Source organism: Notamacropus eugenii, chromosome 3 (assembly GCF_028372415.1).
Source record: "Notamacropus eugenii isolate mMacEug1 chromosome 3, mMacEug1.pri_v2, whole genome shotgun sequence".
Lineage (NCBI taxonomy): Eukaryota > Metazoa > Chordata > Mammalia > Diprotodontia > Macropodidae > Notamacropus > Notamacropus eugenii.
This window is the reverse complement of record NC_092874.1, coordinates 127,526-151,390: the sequence shown is the minus strand read 5'-3', so window position 1 is coordinate 151,390 and position 23,865 is coordinate 127,526. Positions and strand designations below refer to the sequence as shown.

The window sequence follows — 23,865 nt, the reverse complement described above, 5'->3', positions numbered from 1 at the left end:
TGTTATCTCACAATAGGTTGACTCTCACAATAAACCTGTGAGATATGTATTTGTCCCATTTTACAGACAGGGAAACTGACTGAGAAAAGTCAAGGCACTTGTTATTGGGCACACAATTAGTGAGTGCTAAGACATGACTAGAATTTATCTTTCTGACTCCCAAACTCAGCACTCAATTCAGTACATGATTTAGCTGCCCACTGATCTCATCAGATCCTTGGGTTGAACTCTAATCTGTATGCAGATAACTCTCAAAATATGCAGATTTGGCCATCCTCTCTTAGAAGCTCTACTGCTAATTCAGGAACTGCCTTTGAACAATCTCAGCTGGATGTCCAGCAAGCCTCTCCAACTCCAAACACTCATAATAAAACTCTTTTTCCTTCTAACACCGTCTCTCCAACCTCCCCAGAATCTCTTGAGGACACCACAGTTTTTGAATTGTCCAAGTTCACAAATTCACAGTCATCTTTCCCTCTCCACTCTCCCTTACTCCATGACTAATCAGTTGCCATGTCTAAATCTACCTCCATAGCATCCCTAGTATCTGTTTCCTTCTCTCCCTTAGAGAACCTCTATACTCACCTTCTGCATGGATTAGTGTCATAATCTCCCATTTTGTTCACCACCCCTCCCCCATCTTCCTCTTCATAACACTAGTTTTTAAAGCTTCTTTTATGTGGGATAATTGGTGTGATGTCATATTGGAATGGGAAGAATTGAAGAATCCTGCCATCCAGAGAGGAATATTCTTTTGTTAGGATTCAAGGCATACCATGCTCCATGCTCCTAGCAGATGAGTGTAATGGAACATAAATAACATTTGAAACCCAATGTTCTGGGTTCCAATTCTGGTATTCTTATTTACCATGACCTCAATTACTGAGAGTCAGTTTCCATCCCTATAAAAGGATTGTTATGAATGATATCTGAAAACTCATCTATGTCTACTTCATATGACCATAGAGGAACAAATGTTTCTGTTTTTTATTTCATTTCATGGCAGTGCTCTGCACTTTCTGGAAAATGTCTCCATGATGTCTATCAAAGAAATCTCCCTCTTTTTAATATATGGTGGGAGATAACTAGTTTGATGGGAGCCTTCAAGGCACATCTAGTTCTACTAAGTCAAATTCTTTAAAACAATTATTTCCAGTCGATATCACAGGATCACATATGCTCTACTTTTCAGTCAGTTACCTGATGCAGGATAGATGCTTTGGAACTATTTCACAACTTCCTACCTTTTCTCTATTTTTAATACAATTTGTCGTCTAGGTGTGCAGGGGCTATTCTCATAATGGTTTTGTACAGGACAGGACAACAGGCTGATGGGTGGCTCACAATGACTTTTCTTTTCTTCATTGCCTTATTTTTTTGGCATGGTGTTGATATAATACTCAGAACTTTGCAATTCTTTTGGGATCTTCCTCAATTTGACAGAGCTTAATAATTGAGGCTTCCAGGAAAATGACACCATGAGAAGTCACAAGAGAGTCCACCCAATGCTACAAAATAGTCATCAAAGCAGCAATAAAAATGACAAAAGAAGTCAAAGTATCAGAAATTCTTAAGAGAGAAAATGTGAACCACGAAAAGAAGTCTATCATAATGGGAAACCATTATTCTGGATTCAAAGGAGAGGGGATGCAAGGCTTGCTGCCCAAGTCTGGAGCTGAAGTCCAAAACTGGCAGGAGTTCAGGCAGGAGGAGGACAAGGAGGAAAAAGAAGGAGGAGAAGGAGGAAGAGCTGAGGTATCCAGAACATTGAGAAAAAAGGAAATGGAAAAGCAGTGAAAGCAACCAAAAGAAAGCTAGATATTTCCTAAAACAAAATAAAAATTGCTGAATGAATTTTTGCGAGAAATAGAATTAGGTAAAAATGACAAGAATGATTAAAAAGTTACGGGGAGGAGTCAAGTTGCACTAAATTTAGGTGACTATTCAGGTGACTTCCAATTCTGATTCTGTGATGTTTTCTTTGAATAAGGTAGTAATTGTAACCTAGTAATGGCTGAGAAATCTTTGGAAATGAGAAAACTAAGTCATTTAGAAATTAAGATAGAAAAATGACTTGAAAATATAAACACAGGGGTAGGGGGGTATAGCCAAGATGGTGGAATAAAAGCAGGGACTTTCTTGAGTTCTCCCCAAACCCCTACAAATACATGCAAACATGACTGTAAACAAATTCTAGAGCTACAGAACCCACAAAATGACAGAGTGAAATAAATCTCCAGCCCAAAACAATGTGGAAAGTTGACACAAAGGGTATATCACACTGGGCTTGGAGCTGAATGTAATGTGGTGTGGGCCATAATAATACAGACAGAACCAGAGCAAGCCTCAAGTAACTGAATCACTGGCAGCTGTGGCAGTTTCCAGACTTCTCCACCCACAAACACCAAAGACAATATGGAAGGTCAGTGAGAAAGTTTTGTGGGACCTGGGGGAAAGAAAAGTACCATCTGGCTGGGGTCTGGCCCCAGCCCTGGGGGAGCAGAGGTGGTGATGGTGGCAGTAGCAGCAGTGACTGCTTCTGGAGTTCTGGGTCCACAGAGGGTGGAGGATATGAAACCCCAGAAGCCTGGGACAGTACATCCACCCCACCCCCACCCCCTCTGGAAGCAGAGTCCTACCTAGAAAAAGAGTTAGAAATTCAAGTATTTGGCAAGTAAAATGAACAGACAGTGTTAAAAAAATGCATACTTGAATGGTAAATGGACTTAGAAGTTCTTCCATATTTCAGTGCAGGCCCTACATGTAGGCTGTTGTGTCCCCCAAGTGAACTCGGATGTTGAAGACATGATAAATCCCACAGAAACATGGAATGTCTGCTGACTTGAGAACCTAGCCAGTTCTCCAAGGATGAACATCGCGTATGTACTCCATCTTGAGGCTTGGCTACCCTCTTGATGGACAACATAAGGGATAGTTGGCAATTAGCCTCTTTGTTGGCAGTCAGCCTTCTTTGTTTGGAAGGGTTTATTAGGTTCTGAGGAGAATGTTGGAATCTCACCCACAGAGAGGACACTCTGCCTGGGACCCCTTGCTCCCAATGCAGACCCTGAAAGCTGTATCCTGGGATTCCCCAGCTGAAAAAACTCAGGAGTTGGTGCCTCCCTGGACTGGTGATGTTTTTCTATTTCCTCTTATGTCTGTATTAGTATTGCTATAATTATATTAGTATTAGAATATATTAATTATTGCTGCTATTGCTCTAAACTGTTTGTGCATTTGCCTGTTCTGTAAATCAATAAAATATCTAGCTTCTTCTTCTCAAGTGTGTCTTATTGTAGGTGTGAATCTGAACCATAAATTTCCTTAATTATACAAGACTGTAGAATCTTACTTTATTGACAATGAAGATGAAAACATACAACCAGAAGACAGCAATAAAGTCAAAGTTCCTACATCCAAAGCCTCCAAGAAAAGTATGAATTGGTTGCAAACCATGGAAAAGCTCAAAAAGGATTTTAAAAATGAATGAAGTAGAGGAATAATTGGGAAGAGAAATAAGAGTGATGTAAGAAAATCATGAAAAATTAGTCATCAGATTGCTAAAAGAAACCCTCCCAAATAGTAAAGAAAACACCTTGAAAATAGACTAACCCAAATGGCAAAAGAGATCCAAAAACTTGGAAGAAAATAATTCCTTAAAAATTAGAATGGAGCAGATGGAAGCTAATGACTTTATGAGAAATCAAGAAATTATAAAACAGAACCAAAAGAATGAAAAAAATAGAAGATAATGTGAAACATCTCATTATAAAAATGACTGACCTGGAAAATAGATCCAGGAGAGATAATTTAAAAAAAAATTATTGTACTACATGAAAGCCATGATTAAAAAAAAGCCTAGGCACCATATTTCAAGAAATTATCAAGGAAAACTGCCTTGATATTCTAAAACCAGAGGATAAAATAGAAGCAGAAAGCATCCACCTATCATTTCTTGAAAGAGATCCCACAAGGAAAACTCCTATGACTATTTTAGCTAGATTCCAGAGTTCCCAGGTCAAAGGGAAAATATTGCAAGCAGCCAGAAAGCTACAATTCCACTATGGAAATACAATCAGGATAACACAAGATCTAGCAGGTTCTACAATTAGGGATCAAAGGGCTTGGAATATGATATTCCAGAGGTCAGGAGATCTAGGATTAAAAACAAGAATCACCTACCCAGCAAAATTGAGTATAATACTTCAGGGGAAAAATGGAATTCCAATCAAATAGAGGATTTTCAAGCATTTTTGCTGAAAAGACCAGAGCTGAATAGAAACTTTGACTTTCAAATATAAGAATCAAGAAAAGCATGAAATGCTAAACAGGAAAGAGAAATGATAAAGGACTTATTAAAGTTGAACTGTTTATATTCCTACATAGAACAATGATATTTGAAATCCTTCTGAGTATTAGGGTAGGTGGAGGAAATATAGATAGATGATAGGTAGATAGACAGATAGATGGCACAGGGTGAGTTGAGTATGAAAGGATAATATCTAAAAAATAAAATTAAAGGGTGAGAGAGGAATGTATTGGAGAAGGAGAAAGGAAGAGATAGAATGGGGTAAATTATCTCACACAAAAGAGGCAAGATAAAGGTATCACAATGGAGAGGAAGAGGAGGGAGGTAAGAGGGAATGAGTGAACCTTACTCTTACTGAATTTGGCTTAAGGAGGGAATAACATACACACTCAACTGGTTTCTTACCCTACAGGAAAGTAAGGGAGAAGGGGATGGGAGGGGAGATGATAGAAGAGAGGTCAGATTGGGGAAGGGGGTAGTCAGAAGCAAACACTTTTGAAAGGGGGTGCAGGATAGGATGGAGGGAAATACAGTCTTTCACAACATGACTATTATGGAAATGTTTTGCATAACTGCACATGTATAAACTATATTGAATTGCTTGCCTTCTCAATGAGGGTAGGTGGGAGGGAGGAAAGGAGAGTAGTTGCAACTTAAAGTTTCAAAAGTAAATGTTAAAATTGTTTTTACATGCAACTGGGAAATAAGATATACAGATAATGGGTTAAAGAAATCCATCTTGTCCTACAAGAAAGTAAGGGGAAAAAGCATAAGGGGGTGTGTGATAAAAGGGAAGGCAGACTGAGGGAAGGGGTAATCAGAATGTATGCCATCTCAGGCTGAGGTGGAGTGGAGAATGGAGAGAAAATTTGGAACTCAAAAGCTTGTGGAAATGAATGTTGAAAACTAAAAATAAGTAAATTAATTGATTTAAAAAAAGAAAATATAAACACAGCATGATCGATGCCAAGTAGAGTGATTTTGATAGAAGGCATCCTGGCTGGAAGAATGAGGAAAGCAGAACAATATCATTGTGAAATTGCTAAAGATTCAAAGAAATAGGAGGCAGACAAAAGGGACAGATTGTGAGGACAGATTAAGGAGCACAGCATCTAAGAATTAGTGTGGGTCCTTTACTTAAAAGTGAGCTGTTTGGGGCAGGTAGGTGGCACAATGGGCAGAACACCAGTTCTGGAGTCAGGAGGACCTGAATTCAAATCCAACCTCAGACACTTGACATTTACTAACTGTGTGACCCTAAGAGTCAAACAGTTAACCCCAATTGCTTCCCCCTTCCCTGGCCCCAAAGTAAGTTGTTTACAAATCTGCATTGTTTTATGGGATAATATCCTCCCAGTTCTTTCCACTGGGAAATACTAGAGAGTTTCCCAGGTCAAACAAAATGCTACCAGGTATTGTTTGGCCCCCCACATACAGAGCAGTGAAATGCTCACTGGTGACCCAGGGTGGAGAGCCAGGGGTAGAGGTGGCCAGGCAATGCAGCCATCCTTCCTGTCTTATTGGTTCTTTCTGTCCTTGATTGCTGGGCTTAGGAAGATATCATGTGCCTCTCTCTCTCTCAAGATGGAGAAGGTCTTCAGAGCTCTTGAACTCTATGTGTCTCCTTTTCTCTTAAAGCTCTGCCAATATATCCTAGTCAGCCACATAAAGCTTCCCAGTCTCTTTATATTCTGGGATTCTTGTACCTCAAAATGCTATGGTACACAAATCCTTGTGACCCCTTTCTTAATTAGTGATAGACTTAGTCTTTTAAAAATTAAATTATATTTTTAATTAAAATTTAAAAATAAAACTCATTTCATTGATGAAGAATTTTTTTCTTCCTCCCACCTCCCCTCACTCACTGTCCCCCTCAAAAGGAAACCAAAATCCTTGTAATAAAATGACACAAGTCAAACAAACAAACTTCCCGTATTGGAGAAGTCCATCCTCTGAGGTGGGTAGCATTCTCCACTGATCGTCCTCTGGAGTCAGGGCTGGTCATTCTGGTTACCAAAATTTGGAAAGTTTCCAAATTGTTTATTTTTCACTCTGCTGTTGTTCTACAAATTGCTCTCCTGTTTCTGTTTATTTCACTCTGCATCAATTCATACAAGGTTTCCCTGGTTTCTCTGAATCCATCTCCATCATCACTCACATCAAAATGTGTGTAGCCAGTCTGAAATGAGTTCATGCTGGTTTAGTTTCCAGTTCTTTGCCATTAAAAGTGCGTGATAATTAAAAAACATATGTATGTATGTATATATTCATATACACATATGTGCACATATATATAGGTAAGCCTTTTCTTTTTTCTTTGATTTCTTTGGGGTCAAGATCTCGAAGTGGTAAAAGGACCTCTGGGTAAAAGGGCACACATAATATAAAAATGTTGGAGGCACAGTTCCAACCTGCTTTCCAGAATGGATGAGCAGAAACTGATTTGTTTCCCTGCAGTCCCTTCACTTTGGTCACTTTCTTTTCTGGAGATCTTAGAATTCTTAACACAGTAGCCTGGTTCTTCACTCCCCTGAACCCTGTCTATGGCACCAGAGAACAGCCTTTCCCACTAATCCTCAGTGGCTGGAAGTTGGCAGAACCACTCCTCTAGTCTAAGATGCCTCTTTTAGATTCACTTTTGACACTGTCCCTGCTGTCCTTTTCCTTAGAGCCAAATCAGTCAACATCCCAGGTTTCTTTCCTTAGGCAGCTGTTTCCCACATATTTCATTGCATGACTGTGTGAGAAGCAGGAAAGAAATCATGGTGTAATAGATAGGACACTAGACTTGAAATCAGGAAACCTGGGTTCAATCTTACCCTGTATAATTATTAGCTATGTGATTAGGGGCAAATCACTGAGTTTCTCTATGCGTCAGTTTCTTCTTCTGAAAAATGAAAGGGGCAGCCAGGGGGAGTCAATGGTTTGTAACGTTTCTTTCAGCTCTAAATCTATGATTCTATGACTTTTGTTTTCTTTTCCTGGTAGTTCATGTTCAAAGTGAGATGGCTTTGGTGCTCTCTCTCTCTCTCTCTCTTTCTCTCCCTCTGTCTGTCTGTCTCCCTCTGTTCCTGTCCACACCTTTTCTCTCTGTCCCTCCCTCTGCTTCTCTCTGTCTCTTTCCTCCCTCTCTCTCTGTCTCTCCCCACCCCCTTCTCTCTCAGCACTTGCTGGACTCTGCATTTAGGAAATGTGGAGCAGAGCTGGGAGGAAGTTGGTGAGAGCAGTTAGAGCAGAGAAGAGAGGCAGGCAGGTAGCTAGTATTGTCTTTTTCGTTGGGGCAGCATCATCTCTAGGACCCAGGGTCTACAATGCCTATAATGGTTCCCTGCATCCCTGTAGTTAATACAGCTAAGGTCACTGAATTCCACACCCCCTACACCCCAAAACCTGAAGACTTAACACTATAGTAAAACTCAGATTAAGCAAGAGGTAGATGTTTGCTTTGGGTCCTAGGTTACTTTCTCCTTCTCTCTCCCTCTCCTATTTGAACAACTAGGGAGAGAAAATGATCTTTTCACTTGCAGGCATGGATGCTGATGGTTGGGACTGACAACCCAGAATCAGAGACCAAGAGCTCCCAGGTACCTTAGGTATCCACTCCAGCTCCCTTCTGAACAGTCCCTGCTACATTTTAACCACGTGGATACTGAGTCTCTGCCTGAGGATCTCCTAGGAGGGGGATGTCATGACTTCCAGGGAAGTACCAGTGCACTTCTAGACAGACCTAATCCTCAGGTGAAATCAGCCTCTCTGCAGTGTTCCCTCAGGTCCTAGTTGTGCCCACTTGGACTTCTCTGAGTCTCTTTCCAAACAATTTTTCAAATACTTGATAATCATCTTATTCCTTCAGCATGTTTTCTTTTCCTAAGGAAACATCTCCATTCTTTCCCCCAGTCCTCCATAGCAAGGTCTCTGATCCTCTTCCCAATCTGCTCCTTCTGGACACATTCCTCTGGGCACACTCTCTATACCTTTTTAAAAATGCAATGCCCCAGACTGAACATAATCCTCCAGATGGGGCTTGATCAGTGCAGGGTCTTGCAGATCTACTGCGTAAGGAGTCTGGGAGAGGGGGTGGTGGAGATCATGGAAGATTCTGAGAAAGAAGAGGACAGTGTTAGCAGCTGAGGGAGAGAAGGGTGTAGTTCTGAATCGCAAAGTATAACAGGTTTTCCATATGAAGGCAGAAGAAAAACACTTATTCAGACACCAGAAAGCAGAATCCATAAAGTCAAATACAACACAATTACCAAGAAGTCAATGCACATTAGCACTGCAGGGGACAATACCATTCCCAAGCCTTTCCCATCTCACACCTCCCTCTGAGCCACCCCCCTTCCCTGGGCCTTCCCACAAGCAAACACTCACAAGCCTGCTTACCTGTCTATGTCCTCACTCTAACTGCTCTCACCAACTTCCTCCCAGCTCTTCTCCATCCTTCCTATTCTACCCTTTCAGCAAGCTCCTCCTACCACATGTGACTTAGGCTTTCATGTGATTTAAGCAGGTCACACAGGCCTATTAATGGGTGGGAAACATCTTCAAATTAAGCAAAAACACATTAACAATACACTGGGCCCCAAGATCTTTCTGCCATCGACAGAACTTTACAACAATATGGCAGAGATCGCTCAAAATAAGCACATAAATCAATATCTTAGGGTGGGGCTTGAGCACAAGCACCCCATCACTCCCCCCTCAAACGAATGGGGTCTAAAATCTTGGGGTAGGGGCAAAGGTCTCTTCTTCCATTGTTACTTCCTGTTGAAATTAGAAGCAGAGCTGTCCCTACCCCAAGAGGTCCCATTCAAGAGGTCAGTTCTTTAGCTGGCATCCAGAGCTTGGTGAATACCAGGTCCACGGGTGACACATCACAGCCGTGGGCAGCGGTGACATCCATCAAGTGCATCAGGCATCTGCAGGTGGCGGCTGGTAAGCCTGAAGGAAACAAATGTATCCAACAAGCTTAACAGGCAAAAAGTCGAAAAGAAATAAGGAGACAATAACCAGAAGCAGGATAGATATAGGGTCAGTCGTGCTACTGGAGTCCATGAACCTACTCTCATAGCCTCATTCATGCAGAATATATGACATAAGGGCACAATTTGGTAATGGTCTTTTCCTGAATAAGTGGCAGTTACTGTATACTCTTTCCTGCATGCTATAATTTTCACAGCCTTTGTGACATTGTCTGACTTCCATTTTACCCATACTTTAGCTCCCAATTTTATTCTATCAGTATAACCTAACCCTTAGCTAGTTATTTTGGAAGGAGGGTCAGTTTTCACAAGGGGTATTGATTCACAAGGAATAATAATGACTTGAATTATTCTGTCATTCTTACAAAACTGTATGGGTTCTTCCCCTAAATTTTAAAATGTCACAATAATTTCTGCTTGATAAGTAGAATACATCACTCTGACCAATACATGTATTTCTTGAGCTGCTAATCCTGATTTAGGTAATATCTGTCCAAATGATTTATAGGGATTCTCATACATATTCCAGGAGAGATTTTTCTTATTTCTTTTCTATCCAACTGAAAGCCCTCTAATCAATGTAAATCATAGCCTGCCAAACCTGGTGTCCCTGGATATGGTGCTGGGACATCTGACCTCACAGTCTAATTAATATGCAATATTTGGGATCTTATGTGTTTGTTGTTTCTAAGTTTCAGATTTGAAGTCATCATTCTGGCTAGAGGTGTACTTCCTCCCAATGGTGTATTAGTCAAATTATGTAAAGCAGTGAACAAATTATCTTTTTAATGATAAGAATTATTAGAATGTAATTTTCTTAACTATTCTTTCAATAATCCATTCATTCTTTCAGTTAAGTCAGATGCTTGTGGATAATATGGAATATGATATATCCACTCTATCTTGCTTAATATACAATATTCCTTCATTTCATTAACTTTGAAATATGAACTATTATCACTTTGAATCTGCATTTCAGTCCCCTATTATAGACTTATGATATCTAGAGCTTTACAGATGTTTTTCTGAGTCACATTCTTACATGGACAAGCCACTAGTATGCCTGAATAGGTATACTAGTATATGTACACAAGTACATATACATTTCTATCCTTTATTTTGGGGTAGGGGTTCAATATAATCTATTTGGTAAATTTGTGCTGGTACTTTCCCCCTTGCTATCTCTCCAGTTACTATTCAAGGAACAGTTCATTCCTTTTGCAACTGACATATATAACATTCTTCTGCTATTTGTTTTAACAATGAATGATACTAATGCCTTGGTCTTGTGCCCACTTGTGTGTGCCTGGCCCCTAAATGTCCGGCCATTTGATAGACCCCTTTTGCTAGTACTGGATTATTAGCTGATGTCAGGGGAGGGACAATATGTTGAGTAGTGATACTTTCCTAGTTGATCATCATGTGCTTTGTACTCACGTTCTGGTGTGGTGAGGGTCACATGAGCATCTACATGAAAAACTGACAAATTGGTAACCAATGACAAATCCCATATATCTTCCCATAATTCTTTGCCCCCGATTTGTTTGCCAGGGATTTCCCAATTTTGATTTTTCCACATGGGCATCCATTGGGTGGTTGTAGGGACTAACACTCCTGCCTCAACATATTCCTTTACAGTATTGGTAATTTCATCTTGCACACCTGACACATGATACTGTTTCAAAGTAATTACTTTAGAAGGTTCAGGTAAAGTAATTGAGTACATCTTAATTTTTCCCACTAAAACTGTATTAATTCCTACCTTCCTACCTTCCTTACTGCAAATTGGTATCTCCCATCAGGTAAATTTAAAGTCATACCTCTCAATATATCTACTTAAATGATGTATTCAGGAATGGATACAATTACCATGGTATATTTTTTCTTAGGTAATTGTCCAGTTTTCATCATTAGTTTGACTTGTCTGGCTGATATTTCAGCCCATCCTAGTCCTGTGATGGTGATAGGAGTCCCATGTTTAAACTTATCAGGTTTTCCATATGTAAAGGAGGCTTCCGCCCCAGTATCTATTAATAACTGGTGCACCAGACAGCTGTGCTATGGGGAAGGGAGCACAATGGAAATGACCAGGGTTCGGGTTTTAAAGAGAATTTTTTAAGCTCCATTGTGATCAAAAGAAGAAAGATGGGAGAGAGCTTGGTCTGAAGGTAGAAGAAAATAATAAAGAATGGACTTATCCAGCTCTTTCCTTGTCTTTCCCTATAGTGCTGACTCCACCATGCTCTGAAGGTCCGGGTATCCTTTCCCAGGGGAGGCTCCTTCAGGACCATCTCTAGTCCAGCCTGGGGTTGGGGAAAGAGGACTGAATTTGCAATGAGAGGATGAAAGTGTAAATCTCCTTGGAGACCACCTCAACACTGGTGGTCTTCAGTTTCCTAATCTGTAAAATGAAGACCATCTCTAAGATCCTTTCCAGGGGTACTATGATGTTTTCCATAAAATTGGAAGTTTAATGCTTTCCTAGTTGGGTGACAAAGCAAAGAAGAGGGAAAATTTTGCAAAATGTGCCCAGATTCTTTGTTTCTGACAAAAAGATTAGTGGGAATTCATACCTTCACATTTTAGGCAGATAAGAATGAACCTTATGCTGAAATAATACTTCTCCCTATGTTAATAACTGAATTCTATCTGACTCTTTGCCCCATTTGGGGTATTCTTGACAGAGATACTGGAGTGGTTTGCCATTTCCTTCTCCAGCTCATTTATCAGATGAGGAAACTGAGGCAAACAGGGAAAGTGACTTGCCCAGGGTCACACAGCTAGTAAATGTCTGAGGTCTGGATTTGAACTGAGGTCTTCTTGACTCCAGGCCCTGAGCTCTATCCACTGGGGCATCTAGCTGCCCTTTTTTTTTAGTGAGACAAAGTTTCCTACTGTGATTCCACATTCCACTTACTGGACTGTGATCTATTCTTTATCCATGGCCTGGGGAGGTTACAAGACTTGTCTGAGTCAAAGCTGAGATGGAGCTCATTAAAATGGAAGTAGCAACACATCCAGATTTCATCTAAAATTTATACACATACACACACACACACACACACACACACACATATATACACATAATTTATTTTTGGTTTACAACATTCGCTTCCACAAGATTTTGAATTCCAAATTTTCTCTCCATGTCTGCCCACCCCCACCCCAGGATAGCATGCACCCCATCCACTCCTTGCTCCAATCTGTCCTCCCTTCTATCACCACCACCCCCCTTCTCGCATTCTCCTCCCCTCTATTTTCCTGTAGGGCAAGATAGATTTCTATACCCCATTGCCTGTACATCTTATTTCCCAGCTGCATGCAAAAGTAATTTTTAACATTCATTTTTAAAGCTTTGAGTTCCACACTCTCTCTCTTCCTCCTTCCCCATTCATCCTCACTGAGAAACCAAACAATTTGGTGAAGGTCATACATCTGTGTAGACATGCAAGATATTTCCATAACAGTCATGTTGCAAAAAGACTAACCACATTTCCCTCTATCCTGTCCTGCCTTCTATTTATTCTGTTCACTCCCTTGATGTGTCCCCCCACAACAGTGTTTGCTTCTGATTATCCCTTCTCCCAATCTGCCATCCTTTCTATTATCCTCCCTCTTCTATCCCCTTCCCCCTGCCTTCCTGCTGGGTAAGATAGATTTCCATACTCAATGCGTCATTTTTTTCCTTAAGTCAAATTCTATGAGAGTATGGCTCACTTACTCCCTTTCATCGCCCCCCTCTTCCCCTCCATTGTAAAAGCTCTTTTATGTGAGATGATTTGCTACACTCTACCTCTCCCTTTCTCTCTCTCTCAGTACATTCCTCTCAACAGTTAATTTTGTTAGGTATTTTCCCTTCATATTCAGCTCACCCTGTGCCCTCTGTCTGTACATACATACATACATACATATATGCACACATACATACATATGTATATATACACACCTATACACATACATACTTACCTACATATATATAATAAACACATATATACATATACATATATATACATATACATATATGTAAAATATACACATACACACATATCTTTCCATGTAGGAATAGTAAATCGTTCAACTTTAATGAATCCCTTATGGGTTCTTTTTCCTGTTTACCTTTTCATGTTTCTCTTGATTCTTATATTTGAAAGTCCTCTATTTGATTGAAAATCCATTTTTCCCCTTGAAGTATTATATTCAGTTTTGCTGGGTAGGTGATTCTTGCTTTTAATCCTACCTCCTTTGATCTCTGGAATATCATATTCCAAGCCCTCCTATCCCTTAACGTAGAAGCTGCTAAATCCTGTGTTATCCTGATTGTATTTCCACAATACTTGAATTGGTTCTGTCTGACTGCTTGTAATATTTTCTCCTTGACCTGGGAACTCTGGAATTTGACTACCATATTCCTAGGAGTTTTCCTTTTGTGGTCTCTTTCAGGAGGCAATCAGTGGATTCTTTCAATTACTGTTTTACCCTCTGGTTCTAGAACATCAGGGTCATTTTCCTTGATAAATTCTAGGCTCTTTTTTGATCATGGTTTTCAGGTAGTCCAATAATTCTAAATCCTCTTTCCTGAATCTATATTCCAGGTCAGTTATTTTTCCAATGAGATATTTCATATTGTCTTCTATTTCTTTCATTGTTTTGGTTTTGTTTTATAATTTCTTAATTTCTCACAAAGTCATTAGTTTTATTTGCTCCATTCTAATTTTTAAGGAATTATTTTCTTTAGTGAGCTTTTGGACCTCATTTTCCATCTGGTCAATTCTTCTTTTTAAGGCATTCTTCTCCTCAGTAGCTTTTTGGACCTCTTTTGCCATTTGAGTTAGTCTATTTTTAAAGGTGCTATTTTCTTCAGCATTTTTTTGAGTCTCCTTTAGGAAGTTATTGACTTGTTTTCATGATTTTCTTGTATCACTCTCATTTTTCTTCCCAATTTTTCCTCTACTTCTCTCATTTGTTTTTCAAAATCCGTTTTGAGTTCTTTCATGGCCTGAGAGCAATTTATTTTTTTGGAGGCTTAGGATGGAGGAGCCTTGACCTTGCTGTCTTCCTCCAGTTGTATGCTTTGATCTTCCTCATCTGAAAGGATAGAAGAAAATACCTTTTCACCAAGAAAGTAACCTTCTATAGTCTTATTTTTTCCCCTTTTTAGACATTTTCTCCAGCCAACTACTTGACTTTTGAGCTTTGTTAAATGCAGGCTGTACTGCTCTAAGTTTCAGAGGTTTTGTGTAGCTGTTTTCAGAGATATCTCTAGAAATCTATAAGTTTTCAGTTTCTCCCAAGTGGCATAATTAAGGGAGAGGTGTTTACTCCTCTCCTGTCCTGCACTCTGGTCTGTGAGCAACCACAAGCACTCTTTACTGTCCTTTAACTTGGAGTACCATTTTCTTTTCACAGCTCCACCACACCAGAGCTCTTCCTCATCCCAGGACCACATCCAGGACTGCTGCTCCTTTCCCCTCCCCACTTTGGGCTTGACCTGCTCTCTCACCTAGGTGAGAGGGTGTTCTCACTGACCTTGGAAACTATCTTTGGCGTTTGTGAGTTGAGAAGTCAGGAAACTGCAGCTGCCAGCGATTCAGCACCTGAGGTCTGCTCCAATCCAGTCTGTGCGGGTTCAGTTGGGCCATGCTTTGCTCTGAGTCTGAAGTAATAGATCCTTCCTGTCGGCCTTGCAGATTGTCTCTGGCTGGAAATCTGTTTCCCCATCATTTCGTGGCTTCTGCTGCTCTAGAATTTGTTTGGTCATTTTTATAGGATTTTGAGGGGTGAGGGGGAGACCTCAAGCAGGTCTCTGGCTCTGCTGCCTTCTCTTGGCTCTACCCTCTTTTGTCAGCCTGCAGATTCCTTCAGTCCTCGGACACCCTCAGTTTGGGGGGGACATTTTCTTCCCAACATCTAACCAGGGAAAAGGTCACACAGAGGAGGGCTGGAGGCTGGAAGGCCAGCAGGGGAGGAGTGAAGGCTGGGACCTTCTTTTTCTCTGGTTCAGGCTGGGAGTCCAAGCGTCTCCCCAGGAGGATGCGCAGAATAAGAGGCTGTTCTACAAAGAGCCAAGGCCCGTAAAGCACATTTCCTCTGGGTCAGTTTCAGTTTTGTTCCCCTAATTTGTGTATGCTCATTCTGCCTAGTCACCAATGACTTTTACTGTCTTTCGTTTGCTATTGGCTGTCAGTGCCTCTGAGAAGCCAACCAGAAGTTGAGGATTCGTCCTTCTCTAAAGCCAACGTAAACAGGTTTCAGTGATCTGGGGGCTTCTCTGCCTGGAGCCTGTGGAGTGCTGTCTTTCATCGTCTTTGAGAAGCCAACCAGAAGTTGAGGATTCGTCCTCTAAAGCCACTGGAAATGCGACTCTCTGCCTGGAGCCCGTGGAGCTCTCCTTTCTCCGCTATCCTGTCATTCTGGATCCTGGCCCCCCGAAAACATTTGCTGGTAAGTAAAGAATAATATGAAGCGGCTCCCTGGAGAGTGGAGTAGATATGTGGGGTGGGATGGGGGTTTCCTACGCAAAGCTCCTCCCACACCAGCCAGGGCGGCTGCGGTGGTGCTTGCTGGTGATGGGTTTCCCAGGAACCTGCACCTTCGGGTGTAGTCAGGGTGGTGCTGAAGGGAAGGGTTAGGGTTCAGGGTGGTGCTGAAGGGAAGAAGCCGGGAATCCCGCGACTCGGGGGGCAGTAGTCTAACCCTTAGCTGGGCCTTGGAGCGGGCGGAGGGGCATTAGTGTCGCTCTCTAGGTTGGGGAAGAGTGAGTGGGGCGGTACACGAGGCGTTGAGGTAGAGGAGCCAGGAGGGAGAATGGGGGCGACGGTCTTGGGGGCGTTAAAAGGGAACACAGCTGTCTGAGAGCCCCCCGCATCCAACGGCGAGGACAGAGAACCAGGAACAGCTTTGTTAGAGAGCTTCACGGAGGATCGCGAGGGGCGGGTGGGATGGGGCTGGGGGCAGGTGAGGACACAAGGTGGGGGCCTGGGGGTGAGGAGTAGGAGAGAACCGGGACCCGAACCTGAGGTAGGGACAGGGAGAGGGGGCGGGGTCCGGGAGAAGGGCACTGGGACCTGTCCGCGTAGTCCGTGACAGCGATGGGCGGATCTCCAAGCCCTAGAGTCCTGTAGTTAAGAATTAGAAGCGCTGGGCACAGTATGCCATCAGCCTCGGCGCGGAGGGCTGGGATGCCGGGTGCGGACGTGGGGTCGGGGTTAGGACTCCGGGGTCATGGATCACGCCTCGGTCCCTGCCCTGACCCTGGCCGCGTTCCCACGTCCCAGCCCCTCACTCCCTGAGGTATTTCAAGAGTGCCGCGACCGGGCCTGGGCTCGAGGGGCCGCGGTTCGTCTCCGTGGGCTACGTGGACGATCAGCCGTTCATGAGCTTCGACACCGATAGTCTGAGTCAGAGGGAGGAGCCACGGGCGGCGTGGATGGAACGGATGAAGCAGGAGGAGCCGGAGTTCTGGGAGCGGCAGACGCGGATCCACCGGGCGACCGCACAGAATTACCGAGTGGGCCTGGAGAACCTGCGCAGCTACTTCAACCAGAGCGCGGGGGGTGCGTGACGGGGCGGGGCAGGAGGGGAGGGGACATGGGGTCCGAGGAGTCCCACGGTAACCTGCGGGGCGTCCCGAGTGGAGGGGCAGGTCAGCGGATCAGTCAAACTCCGGCCTCACTGACCTGGGGCCGTGCCGGGCAGGCTTCCACACCTTCCAGCGCATGTCCGGCTGCGAGGTGTCCCCAGAGCTCACCTTCCAGCGCGGGTTTGTGCAAGACGCCTACGACGGGCAGGACTACATCGCCCTGGACACTGAGACCCTCAGGTGGACGGCGGCCGTGCCCCACGCCGTGAACACCAAGCGCAAGTGGGAGGCAGACAGGAGCGAAGCAGAGGGATGGAAAATCTACCTGGAGGAGGAGTGCGTGCAGTGGCTGAAGAAGTACCTGGAGATGGGGAAGGAGACTCTGATGAGGACAGGTAAAGCCAGGCCTACGCCAGTGTGCGCAGCACTCAAGGCCCAGTCTGCCCTTCTCAGCCTCCCCTGCCGCCTCAGTTCCGGACCCCTTTGTACCCTAGCGCCTGGGCTGTGGGTTCTTTCCCCCGCCCCACTTGTGCTTGTGCCCCTGGAGGGGAGGGGGGAAAGAAAGAGCCTGGAAATATCTCTGACCTTTGCCTCCAGAACCACCCTCTGCCAGAGTGACCTGCCACACCACCCCCCATGAGTAGGTGACCGTGCGGTGCCGGGCCCAGGACTTTTACCCTAAGGAGATCTCCCTGACTTGGCTGAGGGATGGAGAGGAACAGCCCCAGGATGAGGAGTTCATTTAGACCAGACCTGCAGAAGATGGCATCTTTCAGAAGTGGGCAGCTGTGTATGTGACCTCCGGCTAGGAAGGGAAATACACCTGCTGAGTTCAGCACGCGGGGCTGTCTGAGCCCCTCACCCTGCAGTGGAGTGAGGACAGTGAGGAGGGGCTGGGAAAAGACCATCCCCCACCCCACAGGACCAGAGGGAGGGGGAGTTATTGGGGGGAAGGTGGGGGAGGGGTTAGTGAGTCAGGCCAGACAGGGATCAGGGCCTCTCACTTCCCTTTTCCATTTCAGAGCCAGAGTCTTCATCCACCTGGCTCATTGTGGGGGGCATTGCTGCTGCCCTTCTCCTCCTCACTGCAGTCATTGCTGGAGTTGGGATATGGAGAAAGAAGCATTCAGGTAGGCAGGACTGGGAGGGATCGTTAGGGATCAGGCAACATGGAGATCCGGGCTTCCCCTGTCTCAGCAGCTTGTTTCTCTGTCCCCAAGTCCTCTTCTTCCCATCTAAGGGATGGTCAGATGGGCCCTAAGAGTGTAGATGAACAAATCCCCAACTAGAAGCCATTTCTCTGGAGGATGCCTGGCAAGGGTGTCACAGGCTGGCTGAGTGGGGAATCTGCTTCAGACTCAGCTCAGACATGAACATGGGGATCTCTGCCCAAGGGCCTGGATGTCTCCCCAGCTAGAGGCTATAGACCAACCCTGGGAACCCCTGGAGGCAGGCCTGGAGTGGGGAAGGGCCCACTTGGGGGCCTCTTTTCTCTCTTCCCCTTGAATCTAGAGGTTGGGCTGGAATGGGGGATGGGGTGCAGTCCCAGTCCCAGTAATTTGTTGTGTCTCCAAGATGAACCAGTGACCTTCTGAGACCCTAGTGTGGTCTCTTCTTCTCAATTCCCCACTGGAAAATTTTCTTTTTCCTTTTCCAGGTGGAAAAGGAGGTGATTATGTTCCAGCTGCAGGTAAGTGAAGGGTAGAAAGAAGGGGCCAGCGGTCTCTGAGACCTGAGCAGGCAGAGGAGAGGCTTAGCCCAGTAGCCTTCCCTTGGTGTTCCCTTCCCTTTCCATACCCTGGTTCTGGGATGTATGTCCCTGACTGGGGTGTTTCTCTCCTTTGTCTCCAGGCAATGACAGTGCACAGGGGTCAAATGTCTCTCTCACAGCCAAAGGTGAGACTGGGAGCCTGGGAGGAGGGAGAGGCCAAGCAAAGAGGAGGGTCTGTGGGAGGTCGGGCTGAAGATGGGCTGGGTGGTGAGGCAGACCCTTCAGAACGATGAGAGGTTGGAGGTCAGAGGGCACTTGGAGGATCCCCATGAATCTGTCTTTCCTTCTTCAGCTTGAGAGAATTGTCTGGCATGGAGCTGAGACAGAAAACCAGCCTGCAGTCCCCGTATTGTCCCTGTAGACCCCTGGCCTCTCTTCCCTGCACTGACCCCTGTGATCCTTTCTGGACTCTACTGGCCCAAGCCCAGGGCAGCCTCATCAGGGCCCTCACCCTGCTCTCTAAGGCCTCCCTCCCCTCCTCCCTCCTCTCTTTCTGTCTCCTTTGGGAATGAGTCTGGTTCACATCTGAGGCTGCCCTGACCTCTGGGGTCTCTGTCTGACCGCTAAAACAGCCCGATGAATCACTGCTCTGTAGTCTTCAGCTTTTTTCCACAATCTCAGCTGAGCTTCACATTGGATGGTGGATTGTGGGGGACAGGATGACCGTGTGGAGGTGTTCTGGTCACGTGAAAGAGAAAATAAATGAAAGTTTGGAGATGCCTGAGACTTTTATTTGCTTTGCTATGTCTGTGAGTGCAGCTGGGGGCTGGGCCCAGAGGGGAAGGAGCCTGGGGGTGGGAGAGTGTATTGTACGTGGTGAGGGGGCAGACTTTTGTTTTTGATTTGTTCGACACCAGGCAGGTATGGACATGGTCTACTGGGACTTGTTCCAGGGCTTCACACAGAACCCAGGCTGTGCACTCCTCCTGAGATTGGAACCATGGCCAGGCAGGCTGCTGGGTGGTGAGTCCCTCAGCCAGCCCTCAGCCCTAACCTTTAGAGGGTTCCAATTCTCTATCTTTTGTTGTCATTTCCCCATCCTCCCCTTGCATGTGTGTCCCTGCTTTTGTTAATTGAGGGGGACCTCCCTAAGGGCTTCTGTGTTCTCTGCTCAGGGCTCAGTCCCGGGCCATGAGGCTCCATCTCTGTTGGTGATGGCCAGTGCACTAAGTGACCGCCTTGTCCCCTTTCAGGACAGGCCCAGGGTGGGGGCTCATCTTCCCTCTGAGGAAGGGAAGAGTTTCCCTTTGGAATTAATGAAGGAAGAAATATCTAGTCTCTAAATAGGAAGAAACCCCTCCCCCTTCCTGTCTTCCTGGAATCCTGACCTTGTACTTGTTTAGAGTCAGTTGATCTTTCTCCACATATTACTTCTCTCCTCCCCCTTTGGAATGGTTCATGCTACTGGGAACATTCACCTTTCCCTCTTTTGTTGTGCCCCAATATTTCTTTCCTAAAAGGGGAATATTTTATTTATTTTTATTTCTCTCCCTATCTTATAATCACCATCTCAGTTTAGCATCGAACAATTTTTTTTCCTCATCCAAGGCCATCCAAATTTTTCTCTCTTGTTCAAAAATTCCTGTGTGTTTGAGTCTCCCATTCCAATTATTAATTGACCTAAGGAAGGCAATCACAAAGTGGTGCAGACTCAGGCCCAACTGTCTCCTAGCTGATATTTGATAATTAAAAGCAAACATTTACTACAGATATGGCAGGTCAGATCCTGGGATCGTGCTGGGACATTTGTTGCTCATACCACACTGAGTGACTGGACATAGTTTTTGCAACAGAAGGTTCAAGGCTGTCTTTGAGTCTCTGTTCATCTCCCAGGAAAGACCAGTGGTAATAAATGGGTGGATGATCTCCCCTGGGGTGTACATGGCCACACTATCTTCCTCTGAGCCCAGAGGTGCCCTGTTGCCTTGCTCATCCAGTTCTGGAGGGTTGTGCAAGGAGGACTTGTCTTCTCTCTTCTAACCCTAACCCTAAAGGCTGCTGGTCCGCCATGTGACTTACAAGGAGCTGGACAAAAGTTCTGCTTTTATATCTTATGAATAATTAGTTCACTGAAATGTGAAATATCTCTCATAGAACTGGAGTTGCTTTTCTAGCCCTGATGTCCAAACCCTGTGACCCCAGAGTCCAGCTTTCCAAATCCCCCCTCTTAACCATCACAGATGTCCAGAAGCAGGAGAGACTGCTCCTGGGGGTTAGGGTTACCAAGCCTTGTGGGTTTTGTTAGAGTGTGGATTCCATGCAGTATATGACCAGTGGTGATCCTTAAGTACAGATTGGTGGCTCTTCTTTCTATTTGGGGGTAGCCAGGTGATGCAGTGGAGAGAGTACAGGACCCAGAATTAGGAAGATTCAGGCCTCAGATACTTACCAGCTGTGTGACCCTGGGCAAGTCACTTCACCCTGTTTGCCTCAGTTCCCTGTTCAGTAAAATGAGCTGGGGAAGGAAATGGCAAATCACTCCAGTATCTTTGCTACAAAAACCCTGAATGGTGTCAGAGTGTTGGACATGACTGAAAAAAATAACAACAGACAACAACAAATTCTCATTTGAGTTTGACATCGAGGGTTAGATGGTTAGACCAGCTGACCTCTGAGGCCTCACAAGACTCAGATTCTGTGATTCAGATTTCCCATACACTTAGTCTTGGTTCCTAGAAAGGAGTTCGCTGGCCTTTGTTACTACCTACTCACACATAGGATTGTGGAAGGATATTGGCACTGCCCATTAGGCACAGTTGTTGGGTCACCATCCTTCTAGAGTCCTGTATAGGTGTGCTGGGATCAGGGTCTGGCAAACCAAGGCCTTCCCATCCCAAACCCTAGCTTGCCCTGTAAAGACCTTGGCTTTGCCTTTTTCCTTTCCTAATAGTTTCCCTGTAGCTCATGGGTTCAAAGGAAGAGACCTGGCTTCTTATTAGCCTCAGTATCACTGACAATGCAAATGTTATTCTCATTTTACTGATGAAGAAACTAAAGTACAGAGCAGCTCAGTGAGGTGCTCAGAGCTGCAGAACCAATGAAAGCCAGACCTAGGACTTGACCTTGGGTCTTCCACTCCACCAGGGGGCCTCCCCGTCCTGGCAGCAGCCCTGGGTGAAGCCTGCCATGGATAGACCTGTGGAGGTCTGCCTCTGAAACGTTCCTGCTGCATCTCCAGTTACTTCCTTAAATGTTGATGCCTCACTCTGCAACCCTCCCTCTCCTGAATGTCCTATTTAAATCTCTCCTGGAATCTGGACATATCTCTGGAATCTTCTGACAAAGACATGAGCAGGATGGGAGGAGAGGAGGAGTCCCTGTGTGAACCAGCCACGTGCTGCCTGAACCTTTGATTGCAGCCCCTGAGCCTCAGTGGCATGCCTGAAACCAACCCGCAGGGCCTGTCCAACGTTAGGGGAATAGTAAAGCAGCAGATGAAGTTCATTTTCACAGATATCCACATGAGATGAAATTGGGGCTCACATGGTCAGTGGAGCTCTGACTTAGAGTCAGGAAGACCTGAGTTCAAATCCCACTTCAGACCCTTAATATCTTTGCCACCCTGAGCAGGCCACTTAACTTCTCCTCTTAAATTTCCTTATCCACAAGGACCCCTACTCATGACCCCTACAAGATGGGGGTCACAAGTAGCAGCTCCCTCCCAGGGTGGGGGTGAAGGTCCCATGAAATCATATTTACAAAGGTTATTATACAAATGGGCTGCTATTATTACTGCTCCCAAACGCTAATTCCCATGATTCTGCCAGTTCCAGTTATTCCATCATCATGATCCGCATAGACATGATGACTTTCATCCAAGCTTTTCAGAACCCTAAGAATTCCTCCCAGTGTGGTCAGTCATTCATCCCCTAAGCAGGGACCCTCCTGCCACCTGGTGGATGTTCGTGGTATTACAGGATTGAGAATTAAAGTATCCTCCCTTAGGAGTGTGAAGAGGGGAGTGGAGGTCGTCTTCCGACAAGCCAGCCCCTGAAGTCTCCAGACTTCCTGGTGAGCTTGGGGACTTCCCAAGCTCATCAATGTGAGTCCGAAAGGGCCCTGAGGCCCTCTGGTCCACTGCTTAGAGGAGACTCTATGTTGTTGACCTGCCTGACCTCACCCCGTGTCCATTCCTCTGAGCTCCAGGACTTTTCTGTGAAAGTAAAATCTGCTTGGTCATTACTAAAAACTTGATTATTCAATTATAGATAACAAGTTATTGAAAGAAGATTCTGGAAATAGAGGGCCCTTCAGATGCTTTCAGGACTACTAGGGAATAAAATGCGCAGATATTGAACAGCAGTAAACAACACCGGGTCATGATTAGATTCAGCTTCTGAAGGCTGGGTCAGCTATGGGCATTCAGAGAAGCTAGTCTGGGATACCCAGTGTTGACCTGAAAACTTGGTTAAAGAAAAGCAACATGCTAAATGCATACATTTCATGATTTAATTAATTAATTAAACAATTCCCTATTAAAGAAAATGGTAACATGATGCATTATGGAGTCAGAAAAATATTCTGACTACCTGGTACACAAATCTTCTGGCTTATATATATTTTACTGTGAGAAAGGAACTCTCTTAGTTGAACAAACTGTAAATTTAGTAAGACAATTAAAAAAATAGTGTCAATGGATTTTGTAATCCCAAGCTGTATGAATTTCCTTTCTGTAGCATATGTCTCTGTGACATACGACAAGGAGAAAATCCCACCACTCTGATGACAGGTATCCTGCTGACACAGGAAAGGGTACCTTTAACAAAGTTTCAATTGAAGTTACAACCCAAAACATCTGTGTTTTTCCTTATCACTAAAATGCCAGGAAAAGGGTCTCTTAAGGAAATTTGACAAAAGGGATTCTCTGAGTTTACCTAAGATAACAAGGGAGACTACTAGGTCCAGGCTCTTCTTAATTCAAACTTTAGCCCTTAATAAAGTCCAAAATTTATATTAAATATTATCACCAGGGAAGGCTTCCCAGTGAGCAGGAGGCTTCAGCCTCAAAGGAGAAGTTATATTTATCTACATCAGGGGTCCTTCACCTGAGGTAGACTGACCCCTGAGGAATTTGATGAGTTTTCAGGGGATCTGGGAACTTGGATGGGAAAACAATAAATCTTTATTTTACTTAACTTCTAATTGAAATATAATCATTCCTTCATGAATACATTTTGACTTAAAATTTCAAAAACTACAATATCATTCTGGGAGGGCATTTAAT

At 44.4% G+C, this 23,865-nt stretch overlaps 1 long non-coding RNA gene and 1 pseudogene across 1 annotated transcript; one reads left to right on the top strand and one right to left on the bottom strand.

Annotated features, from left to right (window-relative positions):
* Positions 1 to 13,831: 13,831 nt before the first annotated feature.
* On the bottom strand, positions 13,832 to 14,943 carry LOC140532324 (uncharacterized). Its single transcript, XR_011976455.1, has 2 exons — positions 14,818 to 14,943; positions 13,832 to 14,376 (listed from the first exon to the last, which is right to left on the bottom strand). It is a non-coding gene; the product is annotated as an uncharacterized lncRNA (long non-coding RNA).
* Positions 14,944 to 16,657: 1,714 nt separating this feature from the next.
* LOC140532322 (class I histocompatibility antigen, Gogo-OKO alpha chain-like) lies at positions 16,658 to 19,358 on the top strand (annotated as a pseudogene).
* Positions 19,359 to 23,865: the final 4,507 nt, after the last annotated feature.